This window comes from Mixophyes fleayi, chromosome 1 (assembly GCF_038048845.1).
Source record: "Mixophyes fleayi isolate aMixFle1 chromosome 1, aMixFle1.hap1, whole genome shotgun sequence".
Classification (NCBI taxonomy): Eukaryota; Metazoa; Chordata; class Amphibia; order Anura; family Limnodynastidae; genus Mixophyes; species Mixophyes fleayi.
Genome location: NC_134402.1, coordinates 341250079 through 341268716, shown reverse-complemented (window position 1 = coordinate 341268716; position 18638 = coordinate 341250079). Strand labels below are relative to the sequence as shown.

The following is an 18638-nucleotide window of genomic DNA, read 5'->3' as shown; positions in this document are numbered from 1 at the left end:
ACATTGTACATAAAGGACACCAGGCCTGGATAACTATAACTACAGCTGAGAGAAGTTATTTCTGACACTTTTTGAAATAAAATGAAATTTTATGGTGAGATGTCCTTAAAACATTTTATATACGTGTTGCTTGTTTGCTCTGAATATTTTTAGCCTAAACCCTTCTTAATGAAAATTTCTCGCTGAGAAAGATCTATAGAAAATTCAGAAAAATACTGAGTAAAGACAAAGGATTAACAGCTTCCTTATGCTTGACTTCTCTAAAAAATTAGTTGCTGATAGTGAGGGGTATGATGAATTGGCTGGAGGATGGGGGGTGATGAATTGGCTGGGGGCGTGGGTGATGGAATGTCAGAGGGGATGGTTGATAAAATGGCTGGGGGGATCATAAATTGGCTGCTTGGGGTTGATAAAATGGTTGGGGGAGGGTGAGCAGATGACTGGTTGGGTGGGTAATGAAATGACTGGGGGGGTCATAAACTGTCTGGTGGGGATTGATAAAAACGACTGATGTTGGGGATAAATTGGCTGTGTGGATGGGTGATGAAATGACTGGTTGGATGAGCGATGAAATCGCCCGGGTGATCATAAATTGGCTGCTGGGGGTGTGATAAAATGGCTCTCTGTATTATGTTGTGTTCACAAGGATGCTTTCTGTTGTCTCAGCGGCCACTAGAGTGCTAAATAATAGCCAGATGGGGCTGTTAGATGTTAGTATAAGATTATAAATAATTTTAAAATATTTTATTGTCTATATATGCCTGTACTAGGGATTTTGTTTTATTTGCCCATAATGGAGTGTTGTGTTTGAACAGCCTAATCAGTCAGGGTTTGTTAACATTTTGCATTATAATACAATTTTTGCACATTTTTAATACAGGACTCCAAGTTTCCAGATGTCAGCCAACTGACAACAACGCTCCAAGAACAAGCAAGAGAGAACATCAGGTAGTCTACGCTGCAAGATCAGGTAAGAGAGAACGGCATAGTCTGTCTAAATTTGAATGTTGAATTTTACTGTAATGCGTTCCGTCTATATGTAGCTCCCTATGTGCAGTATGATATTTTAATATGTTTGCAGAATTAAATGTTTTATGTATCAATAAATATTTTATAATTTTGGTGATTATAATTTTATAATTATGAATATGAGCGTAAACATTGGTGGGGGAGGGCTACCGGTGTATTAGCCTAGGGCAGCTGGAACCCTTAATCAGGCCCTGTCAAACACAATTCAAAAAGTTTTGTATAAAATATGAGTGATTAAAAGATAATTCCACCTTTTGTGTGGAAAATTTTACAACAATCCCCAACCCGTCAGCTGAGGAAATTGAGTCCCCACAAAGGAGGGCAGGATTCGTGGTAGGCCACAAACCATTGCTGTGCATTTGAACATCGATGACCATGTGATAACAGGAACAGGAAGTGGGGCTGACATAGGAATCTGACCAAGCCAGGAAAATCGCAGACTGCGGGGGTAGCAGAGGAGGAATCCTCATATTTAAGCAAAATAGTAGATAAATGGTGGGACCTAGTTTGTAAAATTTTCCGCTCAACAGAAGGAATTATTCATTAAGGACTATATTTTAGGACAGTTTTATGTATCCAACCTGGCATTATTTTTTTTAACTTGCTTAATATCTAACTTTGCTTGCTCCTGTAGTCTATATTTTCCGATGCTCTGTTCATATTTGAATGCTGGTCTGTCCAGCACATGTGACCGAAGCCTTGTTTTACAGGGACAGCTGTTAATATAGCTTCCATAATACACGCACATACATTTATTATATACTGAAGGTTGGTGCCTCTATCAGAAGGAATTTGGCACAGTTCCTTACACATTGATGGACAAACTTTGCTGTATTCTTCACACATCTAGCTATTGCTATGAAACCCTTTAAAGAAGATGCCAGTGTATGAATGACATGTTAGTTGTCCCTGTGTTGGGCACTGGGGCTGTGTTGGAAGTGAGACATCACAATGGACATTTGATCCCACAAAATCTTCCTGCCCATTCAGTTCACAGTACAGACATTTTTTCATATGTCTGACCGAGGGATTTGAAATGTTTCCAAGTCACAAGATTTAATCCATGCACAAGTGGCCGGGTGTTCACTAAATAGCAACATTATCACTCTTTGCCTACCAGTGTTTACTATAGAATACATTTTGGTGATTACTTTCTTAGTGGCACAGCTATGATTTGTTTGTGTCACTTTAGCAGTTGAGGTTATTCTGTACAGATAACCTTATTTCTCTGCATATTTGAATTTATCAGTTCTTGTCTGCCAACGGGCATGGGGCATATACAGGCTGTACTGTGGACCAATGTGATGTACAAAGGCGAGCATTTAGTTGGATGCTCTGCTGATGTAGGTAGCGGAATCACTAGCCTTATATGTCTGTGTGGAGAAGGCAAAGATCCATACTGAGGGAACAGTTTGAACCTAAAATATTCTCAATACCGAGTCTGTCAACATCAACATGGTCACTAGACACCTCATAGCTATACATGTGATTTGCAATAAGTATGGATGTACTGAGGCATCAGATATTATCTCCTCGCACTCACCTGCTCATGGGTGGAGGGTGGGGGTGGTTGGTCTGGATCCTAGGACTATAAAGAGAGTGGAAATGGAGCTGCAGGCTGCTGGCAGTCCAGTGCTTCCCTGGGCACTGGAATCTCCACTTCCAGCATGCCCGAGAGGTGGGAAGTCACATTACAACCTGCTAGTTGGCGGGAGATTTGCGACAGGGAAGGAGAAGATTTACAGGAGATTAACCAGAGATTAGGAAAGATCAGTCATTACAGGGACCTAAGTGGAGACAATGCAAGGTGTTATGGTTATAGCCTCATCCTGATAATTTGGAAAATAATATATTAATGTTATTGTGATCCCTCACAAAGATATGAATGGGGTTCACTAACATTGTGTGCAGCAAACCACTGTGTGCAAGTAAACAAGGGATTAGGGTATGTGGTATTTATTCAGAGGCCTGCATTGTGTCACCTAGCTTGAGTGATTATTATGCAGACATGCTTGAGTGTAATAGACAGACAGTCAACTATAGTTTATGGTGCAGCCCAAATGTGTTGGGAAATTTCTTTGACTAGAAATTACAGTTTGGGGTCACTCTGAGTGCATTATGGATTCGTATAGGAAACATAATACCTCTAATCACTACCTTCCATAATCCAAGTTTAGAAAACCTCTGCATATATTTAGAACCTGTGAACACATGACATATGTCATTGATAGATATCTCCCCAAGGAATCCATCTATTAGAATGTATTACAAGAAGAATTTTTGAACTAAGGGGCAATAAAACAGATTAGTATACCAGTATATCTTTGGCCCTGAGGTCATAGTCAGGGGCAGGCTGGGCTGGGGGGCAGCGGGCATCTGCTCCCCGGGCCAGTCCCCCCCTCCCTGGTCACAGTGAAGGGGGTTTTGGGCAAAGAAGAAAATGTTTAAAAGTACGGAAACAATTTTAGAAATTGCCAGTTCTTGGGGATTAGACTTTCTACTGATGAATTGTCCTTACCTTCTAGCCATCTCATTCCAGCAGAATTACTGGAGTTCCAGAGGGAGCCCAGTCCTTCCCAGGGAATCTGTAACCTTCCCATTTGTTTGCAGAGTCTCCTGATCTATTCCAGTTGTTCCATGTATTTAGATCCATGGGGGACCCAACCAGGCCTTTGGTTCATATTTCAAGAAACTACCAGATATCCAGAACTGTCAGTGTCCACGGCAAGTGTGAGTAACTGCACAACACCATACCTGAGGCTAACCATCAGTACTGCTGCCCTCCTAAGGTAGAGGCCTGACCTGGAGCTTACTAATACTCCAAGGACTACTTCTCTTCTCATCTTTTACACACATCTCTGCTGATAATTGTCAATGGGCATCATTGTCTTCTTTAACTTAGCAATTTCTATAATTGCTGGAACTTCTACCCACATTATTGTCTTATCCTTATCAGTGATAAATACCATTGTTGGTACTACAATACCCATCATTATTTTATTTTATTTTCTTATTATTATAAAGCAGTGATGGGCAACAGGAGGACCTATGAACACATGCGGATCTCCAAGATTTTACCTGAGATCTGTTTGTTATAGCTTGTAACACTTGTTTACAATACCTGCAGATATGTGATTACAGGTAGGTGTCTCTTTCTATGATTTCATGTATAGTTTTAACTACTTACTAAGATTAAGGGTAATGTGCAGCCCTTTGAAGGTTAGAGGGCCGTCAATGCGGCACATAAGTGTCAGGTTGCCTAACACTGTTATAAAGGGACTCAGTGTAACTCTTTATCATTGTCTTCATAATACAGTATTGTAGTGACCCTGAACACTACATGCTACTATCTCATCTTTTTTCTAGATAAGAGAACTGATTTGTACCAAAAGTTAAATCCTCCCAGTTCTAAGTTTCCATTTCATCCAAATGGGAATACTGCACACATTAAACCCACACCCAGTTGTCAGTGGTTATATGCAGAGAGTGAGACATTTAACAAAAGTGTTCCAATTGGCTATCACAGTCCTGCCATTATCACCAATGCTGTTACTGATTCTTCTACTGCATGTTATTAACCATATCATCACTAAATGCCAATATTGAATGTTATACTACTGTGTTATTGTTCAGCTAATATCGTGCATTGATATTGTATCATTGTCTCATCATATGTTGTTTATACATAGAGATGGACAAGGGCCAGATATGCGATTTTACTGTGTATGCTCAGAACGAGAAAGATTATTGCGCTTCAGAGCTGTACGTACATCCGACTCTGCATAAGGTTGTGTATGAACACGGCACAAGGAAGCCCTGGCTTTTTGTAGCTAGCATGACATTGTTCATGGTGTTAAAATCTATTAAAAGCTATAGTTTCCATTTAAAAAAAAAAGTTTATTTAATAATATCCAGAATGGCCATATATCCAGAATATCCAGAACGGCCACTCAGTTGATTTATATTAAGCCATATTGCGTGTAGAGTTTGTACCTGACAACTAAGATCACTCCCTTGCCTTTTCTCCTCCGTTTATATCTATCTCCACAGAGCTCTTCCTGAGGAAGCAGCAGAATTAAGAGTGTCCAAATGCAAAATCCTACCGCTGACAGACAGCTCTTCAGTTACGAAGGTAGCTGGTTTTAATCATTAAAGCATAACTCATTATCTGATGATGCAATTACAAGCATTGTATATGTGTGTTTGTATGTCAGACTGAAGTATTTTTTTATTTTTTAAAAAAAAACTGACCTTGAATGTATGAATTACAATAATGTAGTGCAGCATGTGTGTATATATTTGTACATGATCTTATGACATTTCATTTATTTATGACTCTAGGCTTTCACAAACTGTTTAATTAGGGAAAGGTACACATCCGTGTCAGCAAAATTGATACTGTGTGTGTCTCATACTGTCTGATTTAGGGCACAGGGGAAGGTTTTCTAGACAAGTTTGCTGAAAGTTTTCCTGTAAGAACCTAAATAAGTGGGTAGCAGGGGCTCACATTTTACATAATGCTTGAGGGGTGTAGCATGTCTCTAAGCCTAATAAAGTTATGCAGTTGTGTTGTAAGGGGTCTTACACTAGGACATAAGTAAGTAACCTATAGTATAATAATACCTGACACTCAGTTCTGGGTCATCTACCATACAGAAGTGCAGCGCGATTGTCCTGCAAGTGCTATGTCTTTAAAGTTTAGTTATAGCGCATTCTCCTTGTAAAAGCTGATGAAAAGAGTACAGATTGTGCATTTATGAGGGTGTTCCTGAATGTTATTGGGATGTTGCAAGTCATGCAAAATGGCCATCAATTTACATCACAGAAATCTGTACTTTTCAAGTTGTTATAGTTAAGTTCTTAGTCCTTAGCTCCATATATACAGTGCATGCAAGACACAATGAGAAAGTAAAAAAAATAAAAGTAATTTAAAAAAAATGTTGACACTTAAAATAATGGTCCTCATAAGCAGAACAGTGGAACAAACAATTTGAAGCATTTAAATTAATAATGAGGACGGGTCAAATGGAGTTCTGTGCTGTTGTTATTGTTGACATGTTTGGGTTTTGCAAGACGTGTCTTTTACGTCCCACGTTCAAATATGATTGTGCTTGTCAGATGACTAGATTGACCATGATCATCCTCAATGTAGTTTTCCATGTGCTTTAATTGTCAACTGTTACTAGTTGCAATCAACAATCCTTAATGTTAAAGATTTGACTTTGGAAATATGCATGTTCATATATTCATCGCGAATCGCTTCATTTTGGGACGGCAGTAGCGGGATGCAGGAGATTTGCCAGCTCTCCCGGGAGTCTGTGAGACTGACCCGCATTTCGGGAGTCTCCCGGACATTCCGGGAGAGTTGGCAAGTATGTGTAAAACACAATTTGTTCTGTCTATACTTTCTAAATTACAACTTAATAAAGTAGAATCTATGAAATGTTTGAAATATCAAAATGTTACATCAAGCTACCATTTTTTTTGGACCATGAGACGCTCCAATGACACACTTATCTCTTATAGACAAAAATAATTCCCCTCAGTCTTGCAGAGGTCGCTATTAGAAAGTAGTCCAAGATGTCATCTGGCATGTACTGCAGAACCCCTGCTCACTGCTTCTCTTATCTACAACTATTCTACATTATTAATAAGTGAGATGGAATCTTGTAATGCATTCATGCCACTATCTGCTGTGGAGGTGGCATTTAATTGGATACATAGGCGTTCCCAGATGAGAAACTACATAAGCCTCAGCTATTAAATGCATAGGTTAATTGCACATAAGGGGAAAACCATGGAGGGATTCTGCATCCTCCCAGATGGCGCATTGATTGTTAATTACGGGAGCCGTAACATTTATGGTCACATTTGGTCTTATTGATTGTAAGCTCCTTTCCACAGGGCCCGTCATCTTTTCTTTCAGTGTATGTAACTATTTACCACTTTTTTATTTTTTTTTAAAAGGGCATCTTATGGTCTGAAGAATATAGAAAGTTCAGTAAGCATATCAATATGGTGATTGTAGTGCACAAAACGTTACCTCCACGTGACGTGCACACATGCAGCTGCTCAGCAGAGAAGTGTGTCTTGAAATTATTTTAAAATGTTGAAAACTGTGTAACCGAAAAAGTAGATACAATTTCCCAGAAAAAGATGTCTCGCTTCATGTAAGTGTAGTTTGTTTTAATTGACCCATAGGGGCAGATTCAAAAGTCTTAAGAACATTGTGGATGCGCTTTTTAACCAACATTACCGTAAAAAGTGACACAGACTCTAGCTCCCTTCTCTATGAGTTGCGAGCAAAAATCAGCGTTACTTCTGCAAAACAAAATCCATGCAAGGTGTCTCACAGCCGTTCCGAAGGCACCTCACACGGATAGTGTTTCTAGACACATCTCACAGTCACAATTCCATGTTGTTCTCTGACTTTCTGTAGTGAGTATCACTTTCCTGTGTTACAAATCAATTGTTATAACACACATGTTGATTATACGTATAAGTCAAAATTTAAATAATTGTTTTATTGAGACATTGTGCATTTCATTCATTATACATTTTAATTTTAGGATTGTAGGCTCAAAAAGATATTCATTGTTCCGTTCAGATAGATATGATATTGCTATTGCATTTCAGTTCAGGGGGGTATTCAATTGACCTCGAGTTTGTTTTTTTCCCACAGCGTTAAAAAAAAAAATCACATGTGGGTTTTTAACTGCTATAGCGTCCGTTTTTAGTTAACGCAGTGTTAAAACTCGTGCAATTCAATTGAAAAAGAGGGAACGCTGCCCCCACACGTTAATCATTGGTGTTTGCAAGTTTTTAGGGGAGTGAAGGGGAGTTTTAACGTGGTCGTGTATAACACAAAAAAAGGATCGGCATACATTTTCATACATTAGATTACACAACCTATTTATTTCATAATATCTCCATTACAGTACTTTCTTTAGCATATTTTTTTATTTCCCTATTTTTTACTATAGAATCATCTATGCCATGTCAAAACACATTAGTACATACATATTTGTACCAAAAACATACATAAATATATTTAATTAGTGATTTTTATGTGTTTTGTTTCATTATTTTTTCACAAGAAAATCAACTTTTTATTGTTATGCATTACTGATAAACATAGTTTATCATTTTTTTTAATTATTATTACATGATTTCAAATAGTTTTTATAGTTTTTTTTATTTTTAGCACACCCCAAAGAGGTGCGAGATAAAACAGCATATTGTTGATATAACAGCCTGTTTAACGCGCCACGTTAAAAAACAATTAAATAGCTTTTAACGCAGTCAAGAGGACCGTTTCATGGAAAAAAACTGAGCGTTGAAATTGAATCGCGGGTAAAGTTAACCCGCTCGAAAATGATAAAAAACAAAGTTAAAATGACTTTACACAGTGTTAAAAAATATCTTGCGGTCAATTGAATTCTCCCCGCAGTGTCAGCACAGTTACTAAAGTATGATGGCTATGAGGCTGTTTTTGAACTACAATTCCCATTACATACCAGTAGACATGTTCTTGTAGCATGTTGGCATTTGTAATTCTAAAGCAGCAGGAGATCCACGTGTTTCTTACACTAATAAATAATACACACTGCATCCAAACCAGGTCTAATTTCCTACTCACAAACAACCGATTTTCTGTTTAATGAACACTAATCTATGTATTATGAGAACCCATCTACTATAAATTTAGTGAGCAGCCCTAGAAAAGCGACTGACAATCATTTGAACTCGCCAAACATTTATGGAAAAAGAAGTAGTGTTTGCCCTTGAATGTAAAAGCAAATACATATCCTGGGTAGGAGGTGTAAGGGGATCCTATGTGCACAATTCTAGGAGCAGTTAGGAGACTGTGTAATGGATCCCATCTCAGCGTGTCTCCCCTGCTCTGTCTTTTGCATGCATCTTTGCTGAGGAGTCTGGGTGATGGGTCTCTGATTCAAACCACCACCTGTTGACACGGAGCTCAGTTCTGACTGGCGGAAGAAGAACACCGCAAAGCCTTAGACGGTCGCGATTTCGTGAGCTAGAAATCCTGCTGTACTTCTATAACCTCATAAACTGTGTGCTGCATTTTCTGAGCAATTACATGCTATATACACATCTGTCATTAGGCGAGATCCCCCTCAATTTGTAAGACACGCTTTAATACAGGCCCCGCCAAGCCTGTTGGAATGACAGCTATGCCCTCAAACCATAGTCTGGGATGCACTTCACCCTTCTGCTCCTTAGGCTGGAAAAGACTAGAATATAATTACCAAGTTGTCATCTAACTCCAGAACTGTTATTACTCTGTTCAAGAGTGCATTAACCCTTTCCATCCCTTACTGGATTCATAAGACGAGATACAGTAAGTGACAGCTAATAGTTTGATACGGATTATAGATCTTTCATTTGATTGGGGTAAAACAAACAGGTAATTTAATTTGTAGTTCGCTGAAAATGAATGAACTTTGGCTCTGACAGCAGCACATGTTTTATAGAACTGTGATTGTGTCAAAGAAAGACTAATATATTTGAGAGATTTGGTCAAAATGTTTACCATAATATCTGTAAAAGAAGGAGGATATTTCTGTGTTCTGTGCTATGAGGCTTCACCCCTAGTCGTAGATCGGGCTCTCTATGTAGAAATGCATACACATGTAAACTATTTTTTTATTTACGTTTGTAACCTCATTTAGAGTTGGGCATACATACATTTGTGTGGCGTAAATGTACGCATTCCCATACTAATCATACCAAACTGCGTCTGTACTTAGATTCTAGACTTGTGTTTCCTTAATCATGGAGAAGTGGACCCGGGGCAGCAAGCGGAAGCTGAGTACAGTCAAGGTGTGTACACATAAGTGTAGTACGACCCGTGGAGATGTGACCTTATAAGACCTTATGAACGCCTGCCTCATGCTTCTTAGAAGGCAAATCTTTTGTGGATACCAGAGGCCTCTGTATAAAGATATATGATAATGATAACACCAGCAGCACCATCTAGCCTCTTCTGATTGGCTATTTTTTTCATATTAACTTCGCCAGCTCCACCCCTCCACATCATCAAAAGACACCATTCCCTATTGTGTATCTAACACTTCATTACACTATATTGTGCACGGATAGGGCAATGCAACTTGCTAATATTGTCAAGCCGCATCTCTACGCTATCGATGGAGGTAAGTATAGACATTGGTACACCTGACGTAGAAATACTGCTGTGTTTTGAGGTGGATGTATCTTGTGATAGGCGCAATTCAAAATATGTAAAACCACAAAGTTTGCGTCAGAATTTTTACAAGTACGTTTGGGTGCAAAATGTTTCAAACTCTAAATCATAATATTCCCTGTCCCAGCTCATCTTACCATATTCCTGTAGTAGTTGTGGCTGCAATAGTGGACACTGAGACTTGTATGGAATTGAATAATGTGTCAATTGGATATTGAATTGGATATTCCAGCACTGTCCAAACTGTCACATACTGTACAGAGTCACAGTATGGATGAACAGATATCAGAGATGACAACATACTACAGGATCTGAGCCTGTGACTCCCAGATAACATCAGTAAGTAAAGGCACCAACTTGTAAGTAAGGGATTGGGGGAAAGCATAGAAGGAAAGGACATACAAGGAGTGGTGAGGAGGGGCTAGGAAAGATCCATCCGCACCTAGACCAACAGAAACGGGTGGGGGCAAAAGGCCCAAAAATATCCTCTGTCCATTTGTAAACGACCTCCAGTGAATTGCTGTTCCTATGTGTATGGCAGACGTTGTATTTAAATTGTGCTGCTTAGAATATCCAAACTTTAAACATTAATACTTCAAAAAGAAGTCAACCAAGTTTCACTTTGGAGTGACTTTAATCCCCTTTCCTTCAATGGCATTCACTCTACACAGGCTTTGGATTTATCTGTTCCTCTGTTAAAGAGCCGTAAATCACTCAAACAGTCACCACCTCAGATAAGGGCCTGAAACATCTTTCCTTTTTACTTCCAGTTTAACAGGGTCAACAAACAAGGTGCAAAGGAAGCTGCCTTTCTCTAGGAAATGTCACTTCCAGCCTGTTGATGATAGAGTGCCTTACCTCTGCTTTACTCACAGACACAGAATGCTGTTACTAATTTCATATACCCCCCATAGAACTTATCACTACCATTAGCGTATTGTGTATACAGCATTATGCTTACTCCTCTGATTGCAAATCATTTTCACTTTCTGATACAGTAAATTAGCAGTAACCAGTGGAACTTTAACACTAAACTCAGCTGATTGTAAATGCTTGTCTCTGTTTTCTGTCTGCTTATAGGGCAGTCTCTGGAACTCTTATGTCTCGATATCTTGCAGTTGGTGACCATTCATTGCTTTGTCTACCTCCCTACCTACAATATCTAAAACATGCTAACAATCTCAGACACATAGATGTGACTGTCTTATAGTAACACTTTACCATGTCTCCTTTGGATGTCTATGGACTAACACGTTATGGATTCTTCTGCCCAACTCAGCTAGTGTATCATGGCTTGTGTGCTTTTAGTGCCTGTTAAGGGATATTAGGTTGTAAACTTTGTTGTGGCAGCAATTGTTGTGCCTGAAAATGTTCTCATTTTTTTACTGTGTTTTGCGGAATATGTTTTCGCCATAAAAAGTATTACAATAATTATAGATACCATTTTATCATTTTGATTCCTCTTGCTTAATTTTCATCATCATCATCATCATTTATTTATATAGCGCCACTAATTCCGCAGAGCTGTACAGAGAACTCACTCACATCAGTTCCTGCCCCAATGGAGCTTACAGTCTAAATTCCCTAACGCACACATACACACACACACACAGACTAGGGTCAATTTGATAGCAGCCAATTAACTTACCAGTATGTTTTTTGGAGTGTGGGAGGAAACTGGAGCACCTGGAGGAAACCCACGCAAACACGGGGAGAACATACAAACTCCACATAGATAAGACCATGGTCAGGAATTGAACTCATGACCCCAGTGCTTTGAGGCAGAAGTGCTAACCACTGAGCCACCGTGCTACCCATATTTTAAAGTGACAATCCTTTATATCTGGGTCGAGTATTCAGCTAAACCCTAATATACACATTCAGTGCATCCCTAAACATGACATTTGCCTACATGTTTGGAGAGACCCACTGTTATACTATGTAACAGGTCTTAGACAGAGGGACACATGATCATCAGGTATTGTAAGCTTGCGATCAGGGCCCTCTTACCTCTCTGTCTGTCTATATTACCCAGTATTATTTCATTACTGTGTTTGTTCCCAATTGTAAAGCGCTACGGAATTTGCTGACGCTATATAAATAAATGTTTATGATGAGGATGACGATCGTATCACATTAACTGACTCCAAGACATACAGGATTCATACAAGGCTGCTTTCTGTTGAATTAACATTTTCTACATAGAAAAGTCACTGTCCCTTGCAGTGTTTGCTGGTTAGTTAACAAAAAAAACAACAATGTGCACAATGGCCTATTAAGTAACTAAAACCTTCTTCCAAAACATGATCCTATCTTCTGACAAATGAGCCCAACATAATTCACATTGCCTTTTTCAATTAGTTCCACAATTACTATTTCTTCACTTTGAATAAAATATGCCCCTGGATGCTGCCAGTCTTTATTCATCAAAACACCCATGTCATTGACAGCTTCCTGCTTGCCCTCTGCCCCTAGAAGAAAAGTGTGTCCTTCATTGCAGCATGTAATCACCATTAAAAGCGTGGCGTTCCACTCTAATTCCATGACCAAAATGAATTGGACTCCCAGGGATCAATACCTCCTATATTGTTCAGTGTGAGCATGAAAAAATGAAAATTCATATTCAGAGAGGCCTTGTTGGAGAACACAAGTTCAATGCTTTTTATTTTACTTCTCACACAAATTCTTAGTAAGGCTGTGGCTACATGCGTGACTTTGTATTGCATCACAAAATCGCAGGCAACAGATCGCATGAGAAAATTGCATGCAATATCATGTAACCGTGGTTTTTGTTTTTAATGATGAATCTCGTGGGAAAACACAAAGGATACCTGATGCCCGATCATGTGAATGAATTGCATGTAACTGCTGTGATCATACAAAATGAATACATGCAGCAACTACGCAACGCACACTGATTAATAGTGGCGTGTGTAGCTGGTGCTATTCAGAACTGTTGGTGACTTACAGGTCATGTGATTTGTGATTTGTTTCACGCCTGTACAGTCTTCCATTTGTAGTGTGCTACTTACGTTGGTGACTTACAGGTCATGTGATTTTTTTCACGCCTGTACAGTCTACCATTTGTAGTGTGTTACTTACGTTGGTGACTTACAGGTCATGTGATTTGTTTCACGCCTGTACAGTCTACCATTTGTAGTGTGCTACTTACGTTGGTGACTTACAGGTCATGTGATTTGTTTCACGCCTGTACAGTCTACCATTTGTAGTGTGTTACTTACCACATAATGGTTGTTTCTCTCTAGTAGCACTAGTAGAGTTAAAAAGAAAAGAAAATGTTCCAACTAACCCACCAAATGCTGACTCCCTCCTCTGTTTAAATGGTACACATTGCGTTTGTATTGCACAAACACAATTATAAAGAACAGAAAAGGCAAAAGAAAAAAAAATATGTATATAAACAGTTCAGACTATTTACTCTCCTTAACAAATAATTCCTGTTGAAAGGTCGGAGTTTCTCTGTGTTCCGGCATATGGAAACTGTAATCATTTCAAACACAATATTTACCTTTTCCTTCAAATGTGTGGAACTCTTCACCAGGATTACACACCTGCCACCAGTTCTGCAAATCATATACCTAGTGGACTCTTTTTTATTTATTTAAATGAGCGATACATCTTCCAGGAGAAGCGAACATTAGAATGGAAAAATTGAGAGAACAGAAAGCACCTTTATGATAATTGGGTTTTGGTCCCTGTTCAGTGAAGGGGGGAATGAGGAGAAGGGGGTGTCTGGGCTGTCGTGTTCTCGCTCACCTGCTGCCATCTTTCATTGCTTTTTTATTTAATCTCTCTGCTTTTTTTTCATCAGTGGGAGTGAATGGGTGTCAGACTGCAGCTGCCCTCTGTATGCACGAGCCAAGACCAGACCATTTTTCAAAAGGTTATCCTGTAAGAAAGCTGAAAGAAGCGAAACCCTATGAGGAATTAAGTCATAATCTGTGTAAAAGCAGCACAAACTCACAATTCTAATGTAAAACAATTTTCATTTGGCAAAAAGTAAATGTATGTTTATTTGTAGGGGACAAAAATATTTTTAATATTTGTACAGCAAAAGTCATTGGCATTATATGTCATTGACATTATATGTCTCAGGGGATATAACTCCAAAAGGGTTGTTCAGCAATTTGGGAGTCCAGATCACATGCTGTGCTGATAAAATGTATTCCTGTGTTGTCCTGTAATACAACTATACCCTGTGAGATACCATACAGGAGTCTTGTGTGCGCGGGGGGGGGGGGGGGATTGGGGTCATTGCATTTTCAATCACTTGGCCAGGGGCCAATGAAGCTCTTGTTACATCACTGATAGAAGTCAATAGATGCCAGATTTCTAAATGTGTTCAGCTGAAGTTAGTTATGAAGTCATTTGGCAAAGATTAAAAACATTTTTAATGTGACTACATCAGTTTATATCAGTTTCTTTTATAAATAAGAAGTTAAAACAACTAAAACATTTATAATGAAGTGTTTTTTATTGCTTGATTAACAGTCTTCAGAACTAGTCTCGAAAAAATATTTACAAAATGTGCTGTTTATGTTGTCTTAGAACAGGCACCTTTATCATGGATACAAGGTCACTATTTTGTATCGGCATTCATGACAAAATAATTGCCAAACTTGGTATCAGGGAGTATTTAGCAAGGAGAAGTGGTGAATAGGGGTTTCCTGGACTATGCAGGAAGTGTCTAATTTGGTTGTAAATCCATATTTAATAGTCAGGGAGGGACAGCCCATCTCTAAGTTTACAGAATGTCTGGATTCGACCCCTGATAACGAACCAGTTGACTCGCAGCAACGCAGTTTGAAGTGTGTGATCGGTCCAGTGGGAAGTCTGGATTAGACTAAATAGTTGTGAGAGGGGATGTTTGTGTTCTTGTGCACCTCAGTTGTCTACAATGCTTCTATCAATGTAATGTAAGGGGAACTGCAGGGTGGAGCACCTGTAGGAGAGCGTGGACCTAGGGAGTTAGTTTTGTTGGAAGTCACTAAGCTAAATTGGCGACAAACTGATTGGGAGTGTTCCTAGTAGATACAAGGCTTCTCAGAAGGACATTCATTTTGATTATGTTTCCCCTACCATTCCGTAAGCATTGCATGCAGCTACCAAATTTTAATTCAACCTGCATTGAATAATAGAGAAGGGAAATTTAGTTAAGGAGTTGTCTTTAGATATTTAAAATGTTATAGATGCCAGGCCAAAGAAAAGTTTTTTTTCACCTGAGCAAATGCCTCTGGCATGGTTATTATAAGAGCCACATATTTAAAATAATTAAACTGAAGTTAGATATGGCACTGAATTTCTTAAATTCTCAAACCAAATTAGGGAACGAGATTACGTGGTTTGAGATATAAGCAAGATCAAGTGTGAGGGGACATTGTGCTCAGTGTTACCCGCTCTGATATCTGGATTTTATATTATAACTAATGATATGGCTTTCATACAGAGTATAAAGATGAGTGAGGAAAGTGAACAAACATATCCAGTACCATTGGTGATAGAGAATGAAAATATTTATCCGGTACTGAGAATGACTGCTCAGACTAGGTACCAACGCTGGGGATCTGCACCCCAAAAAATATATATAAACACTACGATGATGCAATGGTATGCCAAGTCTGCCGTAAAAGTACTTGTGAACACAAAGATTATTAAAATATTTTATTAAAACAATATATAAACCACATAAAATTGGTAATGAATTCTAACCACATAATAACATGTGAACTTGCATCAGTGCCACATGGGACAAATCTCAACGTAGGTGCACCTACAAAAATTGTCCAAATATGTATTTTACACATATAGTGCAATCCAGCTACTTACAGCCATGCACTCCCGTTATGAATGTATTAATCGCAGGAGGGTCCTCACCAATCAAGTATTAAAGTAATTTTATCGTTTTCAAATAAGCATTGCCCAATCAATTGTATGTGTTTCCAAAGCACATAGAGATTTATTTTAGCAGATGTAAACAGTTAACAATTCAATACATTATTATATTATGATACAGTACAGTACAGCCAATACCAAAAGATAAATACATACCGATGCTATCGCATGCGCTCGCTGCGCAACCACGGGACCCAATGGACAGTATATCTGTTTAGAATACTGTGTCAGAGTTGACTGAGAGCCATGGGGAGTGCTGCGATGATTATATACAGTACAGTGTTACACAGTGAACAATAGAGATGATGTAGATTGTTTCTATAGGTCCAGACGTTGGGCGGGTCCAGGGTAAACAGGTCATAGGCTGATTCAATCTAAGGAATCCAAAGGTGGGGGTCGTCTCTCCAGGGGGTCTGCTCCTTTCATAGCCAGCATCATACAAAGGTTTATTCTCTAATATCAATAACTAAAGTATGCAATGTGCGATCTCTTCACCAACTGCACCGGACAGCTGCTGATGATTAGGGGATCAATATGATATCAGGCATGACACCTTTCCTATAACCTAAACCTTTAATAACACTAAAATGTACATATAATCATATTATATATATAGACTAATAATAAACCACATACTATCTGCTCATAAATTACAGTGTGACGGAACCAATATGAATATGAATTACATAAATAACTAAATGTTGTTATGCGAGTGTGTGCGTGCGTATTTTACCGAGCGATCGCAATATGCCACGTGTAGCGTGGCATACTGAGTGCAATCGCCCAATAAGACAATATCAACCAATATACTTTCGTTCATCCAATTATACGACTTCGACACAAGATATTCTTACACTGCATAAGTCACTATAGTATGAAACTGTTGTTATATGTTTCAGAGGAGAAGAAACTACAGCGCTGTTAAACGGATCTCATTTGATTCCATACAGGACAAAACACAAGTCTCTTACCAGGTTCCTGGCGATGTGATAAAAAAGGACCGATACCTGCATTTAATAATGGATCCTGTAGTTAGATTGTTCTCCTTGTTATTACTGAGTATATCCGGAAAGCCGGAGCTCCGTGGTATGCTCTCACTGTTCCACACTTGTAGCGATGTAGGGCGCTTACTCTCAGCGTACTGCCGAGGTCACTATGGTGCGCACCAGTTAAACCTCCGTTACGATTTCATATCAAAAGAGTGTAAATTTCTTCTTGGACCAAAGTCCTAATAAACCAATAGGCACTGAATCGTGAATGGCAACTATGTTGCTGCTGTGTCCTGTCTGACGTGTTTCATCCCCTTAAAGGTGATTTCCTCAGAGATATGTAAGCTGGATTGCACTATATGTGTAAAATACATATTTGGACAATTTTTGTAGGTGCACCTACGTTGAGATTTGTCCCATGTGGCACTGATGCAAGTTCACATGTTATTATGTGGTTAGAATTCATTACCAATTTTATGTGGTTTATATATTGTTTTAATAAAATATTTTAATAATCTTTGTGTGCACAAGTACTTTTACGACAGACTTGGTTATACCATCGCATCATCGTGGTGATAGAGAATGAGTCTGATAAGGGATTAATTGTTATCTTAGCAGAAGGGTTTTTGTATAGAGCTAAAATTCTGTGGAGGCACCTGGGACCTAGAACTAAATGTCTCAGCATTGCTGACATAAAGTGCTATATGGCTATCCAGTGTACTGTCTTCAATAATTCAGCACCATGGTTTTGCCCATCAGACCTCCACACTTGCCATCAGACTGTCCACATGCTCACCAGACCTCTCTACATCATCATCAACATTTATTTATATAGTGCCAGCAAATTCCATAGTGTTTTACAATTTGGAATAAACACAGTAATAAAACAACAACTGGGTAATATAGACAGAGAGGTAAGAGAGTCCTGCTCGCAAGCTTCCAACATGCCCTTACATGCCCATCAGCCCTCCCCACATGCTATAACACCTCCCACATGCCCTTTAAATGTCCCTCAGACCTCACATTCCCCTTTAGACTTACAGAACCCTTACTTCAGATTTTACTTTATTAAGACCTATTCCCAAAATGCGGTGTAGCATATTATAATTTTACGTTTCTTAAACTTCTTTTTAACACAATATGTATCCTTGCAGATTATTTAGTATAGCATTTCTTTACCATCTTGACCCTGTATATATTGTTACAACTTGACATAATGTAATTCTGTGCAATTAAGATAATCAAATTAAAATACCATTAGAACAAGTGTGAATATACATATGTGTGTGTACATAAAGCCACAATAGTGTATATATAGAAAAGAGTGTAGCGCCTTTAACAGTTTCTAATAAGAATAATGACATTCATGGTTGAGTCCATAAATAAAAATGCTTTTGGGAGGTCCCTCATGTTGGGCTACTGTCCATCCGGTTTCATTACGATTGGACCTTGCAGGAGCTCCTGTATCAGCTGTAACT

General features: G+C 38.8%; 1 long non-coding RNA gene across 1 annotated transcript; it reads left to right on the top strand.

Annotated features, from left to right (window-relative positions):
• The first annotated feature begins 4057 nt into the window (after nt 1-4057).
• Nucleotides 4058-14490, top strand: LOC142108753 (uncharacterized). The gene is made up of 4 exons (XR_012680220.1): nt 4058-4170; nt 5080-5161; nt 9804-9876; nt 14091-14490. It is a non-coding gene; the product is annotated as an uncharacterized LOC142108753 (long non-coding RNA).
• Nucleotides 14491-18638: the final 4148 nt, after the last annotated feature.